A 4,555-nucleotide genomic window follows, 5' to 3' on the forward strand; every position below is an offset into this window, starting at 1 on the left:
CGCTGAAAGAGATGCTGAAGAGGGCAGGAAAGACAGTCTTAAGTTGCTGACGCCACCCATCCCCCACCCCCCAGCAGTAGCCCCGTGGCACGGAGAGTCGGTGTGCTTTGGAGAGGGAAAGCACAGCGATTGTGAGACTTTGCATTGAACTCGGTGCTGCACTGTCACAGCAGAAAGCAGAACTGAGGTGTACTTCGCTGACACTGGCTCACACAGGGAGCGCTTGGACTGGCACTCACTGGAATTGCCCATCTTAGCAGTTGGAGCTTGAGTTCTGGCAAGCCTTGCCACTGTGAGCTGGAGTGCTCTGGGGCCCTTAGCAGACTTGAGGGGCAGTTTAGGCCATCAGGACTACAATTCACAGGCAAACCCGAGTGCCGAGCTGGGCTCACAACCAGTGGACTGTGAAGTCACGGGCACACAGCCTCCTGAGACATTAGCTGGGGCAGCTAAGGGAGTTCTTGGGCCACCCCCCACTCCCACCCCTGGCAGTGGCCATGTGGCACAGACAGATCTGTGCACTTGGGAGAGGGAGAGCTAACAACTTGGGGACTTTACATTGAACTAAGTGCTCTCCCATCACAGCAGACACCTGGCAGCATTCATCATCTGCTGACTAAGGAGCCCCTGGGCCCTGTATAACCAACAGCCGTAGCCAGGTAATAGGCTGCGGGCATCTACAGCCAACTCAGCTGGCTGAGTTCCTCGCCTCATGGGGGCCGTGTGCAATGGCTGCAAACAGCAGCTTCCTTGGTGGTGTATGCAGCCTGTTTCTTGTATGGGCTGCTCTAAGGGACCTTGGAGACAGGCCCTTCAGATGGATGTTCATGTCTCTGACCTTGCACTACCCCAATGTAGGCTCCAAACAGGTATGTGAGGTGCTTTTGGAAAGCCCCGGGTCACCATGGCCGGGGTTCACATTGGCCAATTATCATGTCCATCCGCCTTGAACCCGGAGAACAAGGAGCATGTGACCAAGGCCCTGCTCAGGGCCAAGTTCAAGTTTCCCGGCTGCCAGAAGAGCCACATCTCACAGAAGTGGGGCTTCACCAAGTTCAATGAAGATGAATTTGAAGACATGGTGGCTGAGAACTGGCTCATCTGAGATGGGTGTGGGGTCAAGTACATCCTCATCGTGGCCCTCTGGACAAGTAGTGGGCCCTGCACTCGTGAGGGCTTCCGCTGTGCTTCCCCTTCTTAATACTCACCACTAAATCCTACTTCCTGTCCACCTGTGGGCACTGGGCTCTGAGACATGCTGGCCTCAGGTGTGATCCAGCACATTCCCAGCTGTGGTGGCTTCCAGCACAGAAGACAGTGAAAGATGCCTTCTGTTTCAGGAAAGCAGGAGGAAGAGTAAAGGGGACCTTGTCTTGCCCCTTAGGTACCAGCTCAGCCACAGCGGGGTGGAGCACCAAGCAGGCTCTTGAGGTCCCTGAGTACAGGCCTAAGCTGTTGGTCAGCATTTGCGGACCTGCCCTGGGCCAAGGGGAGCCCACTGCCTGAAGGATGAGTCACAGGCCTGATAGCATTCATCACAGGCTGCCTGAAGAACCCTCAGGCTTTTCATGAACATCAGCAGTGGCCTGGCAGAACTCCTTGTAGGCTGGCGGAAGTGGTGGCCACAAGGAGAGGTTCCTCTGACTGAGGAAAGGGGAGTGAAGAGTGGGAAGGACTTTGTCATGTGGTTTGAGTGCCAGCTTACCTGCAGTGGAATGGTACATCTATAGAATTCTATTCTATCTTAGAATAGAATTCTAAGGTTTATGACTTCAATCCTTGGCTCCCAGACAGCATCTCTGGACCCACCCAGAGCCTAGGGGAATTCACTGCCCTGAAGGGAAGGACAACACCCTGGCTGGTTTTGCCATCTGCTGATTGTAGAGCCCCAGGCCCTTGAGTGAATTCAGGTGATGGCCAGGTAGCAGTTCTAGCAGACCTTAGGTGAGACCCAGTGCTGGGCTGCTTCGGGTCTGAACAAGTGCAGTCCCGGTGGTGATGGCCACAGGGGTTCTTGTGTCCTTCCACCCCCAGTTCTAAGAGGCCTAGCTTGGACAGAGAGAGAGAGACTCCATTTGTTTGGAAGAAAGTAAGGGAAAAGGACAAGAATCTCTGCCTGGTAATGCAGAGAATTCTTCTGGATCTTATCCAAGATCACTAAGGCAGTACCTTTACGAGTCCGCAGGAACTACAGTGTTATTGGGTTCGGGGTTCAAGTCCCTTCGAATACCTGGAAAGCCTTCCCAAGAATCACAGGCACAAATAAGCCCAGACTGTGAAGACTACAATAAATGCCTAACTCTTCACTGCTCAGACACTGATGAATATCTATAAGCATCAACACCACGCAGGAAAACATGACCTCACCAAACTGAATAAGGCACCAGGGACCAATCCCGGAGAAACAGAAACAGGCAACCTTTCAGGCAGACAATTTGAAAGAGCTGTATTGAGGAAACTCAAAGCAATTCAAGATGACACAGAGAAGGAATTCAGATTTCCTATCAGATGAATGTAACAAGGAGATAGAAATAATTAAAAAGAATCAAGGGGAAATTCTAGAGTTGAAAATGAAATTGACATACTGAAGAATGCATCAGAATCTTAATAGCAGAATTGATCAAGCAGAAGGCCGGGTGCGGTGGCTCACGCCTGTAATCCCCACACTTTGGGAGGCCAAGGCAACTGGATCACTTGAGGATAAGAGTCCGAGACCAGCCTGGCCAACATGGCAAAACACTGTCTCTACTAAAAATACAAAAAAAATTAGGCTGGGCCTGGTGGCTCACGCCTGTAATCCCAGCACTTTGGGAGGCCGAGGTGGGTGGATCACTTGAGGTCAGGAGTTCAAGACCAGCCTAAACAACATGGTAAAACCCCATCTATATTAAAAATACAAAAATTAGCCAGGCAAGGTGGTGTGCACCTGTTATCCCAGCTACTCAGGAGGCTGAGGCCAGATAATCGCTTGAACCTGGGAGGTGGAGGTTGCGGTGAGCGGAGATCACACCACTGCACTCTGGCTCAGTAAACAAAGCGAGACTCCGTCAAAAAAAAAAAGAGTTTGAGACCAGACTGGCCTACATGGTGAAACCCCATCTCTATTAAAATTACAAAAGTTATCTAGGCATAGTGGGAGGTTGAGGCAGGAGGATAGCTTGAACCTGGGAGGTGGAGGTTGCAGTGAGCTGAGATGGCACCACTGTACTCCAGCCCAGGCGACAGAGCGAGACTTTGTCTAAAAAAAATACCAAAAACCAAAAACAACAAAAACAAAAAACATCAAAAGACTAAGAAAAACAGTGATTGGATGTTTGGGGTGTGGATATCGGAATCTGGAGCTGGGGACAGGTGTGTCATTTGATAGTCCCTTTTGAGAACCACTGTTGATCTAAAGCTATTCCACTTCCCTAGGGGATTGCTAATAACTGGTGCAGCTGCTGAGACAGGGAAAGGGGTCTAATTAATTCCTTTTGCAAAACAAGGTGCAATATTTGTATCAGAACTCAGTACATTTCATCACATAAAAACTGCAAAACGCCGGGCTCTGCCATTTTTAAGCTAATATTTCTGGGAGTCCACCAAACAGCCTCTAAGACGGAACTGATTGTGAATATGCTGGTGCCGGGTGCAATGGCTCACACCCGTAATCCCAGCTACTTGGGAGGCTGAGGTGGGAGGATCACCTGAAGCCAGGAGTTCAAGGCCAGCCTGGGCCTCTTTAAAAAAAAAAAATGCTGTAAGTCAAATGATATAGCCTCTAGAAGCCACAGTTTGCTCATTTATAAACTGGAGGAGAATAAGATGAGAATTGTCTGATATTGAGGATCAGAAAGTGTTTCATGATGCATAAAGCAGGTAATGGATTATCAATGCTTTGCTGCTCAGACATACAGCAATGGGTTCATACCATTCTGAGAGTCTAAATTTAGGATGTGGTGTGACCAAAATTACCAGTAATTAAGTTTCTTATGCTTCTGAGGCTCTGCTTCCTCATCTGTACACTGTGGCAAGACCTTGTTCTGACTATGCACTGAGGATAAAATAAGGCTTTTTGAAAAAGAGGATGACACTGACCACTAATTAATGATTTCAATGTTCCCATCCAAGGTCAGGCAAAAGCAACGCAGATCCATAGAGAATGTTGGTGCAACACTGCCCTCTGCTGGTCAGTAGCAGCACCACCATGGTTACAGAGAAGAAAAGGTCTTTACAAAGGGATTCCTGGGAAACTGAGGCAGAGAGTGGAAGGGATTTGCTCAAGGGCACAGAGTTAGCTTTGGACAAAGTGATGGCTTGAATTTGAGATTCCTGATTCCTAGTTCTTTCTAGAGGGAGAAAAATAAGGGCTGGAAACTAGTGGATTGTGGTTTCACTCACTAGGCTCTGCACGGCGTTTTAAATAGGCTGATTGGAATTTATCTCTCCTGTTCTTCCCTTGCCACCCAAAGTGCTCGGGTTTCTTGTCCTTTTCTTCATACCAGGATAACCATCTGTGTGGCTCCATAAGGCCCAAAGTCCTCTTGGGTGCTGGGTGTTTTACAAAAATTATCTT

The 4,555-nt window shown here is 49.1% G+C and overlaps 1 non-coding gene across 1 annotated transcript; it reads left to right on the top strand.

The window, feature by feature from the left end:
* Positions 1–677: 677 nt before the first annotated feature.
* LOC112135963 (small nucleolar RNA SNORA70) lies at positions 678–810 on the top strand. Its single transcript, XR_002917180.2, has one exon. It is a non-coding gene; the product is annotated as a small nucleolar RNA SNORA70 (small nucleolar RNA).
* Positions 811–4,555: the final 3,745 nt, after the last annotated feature.

Source organism: Pongo abelii, chromosome 10 (assembly GCF_028885655.2).
Source record: "Pongo abelii isolate AG06213 chromosome 10, NHGRI_mPonAbe1-v2.0_pri, whole genome shotgun sequence".
Taxonomy (NCBI): Eukaryota; Metazoa; Chordata; class Mammalia; order Primates; family Hominidae; genus Pongo; species Pongo abelii.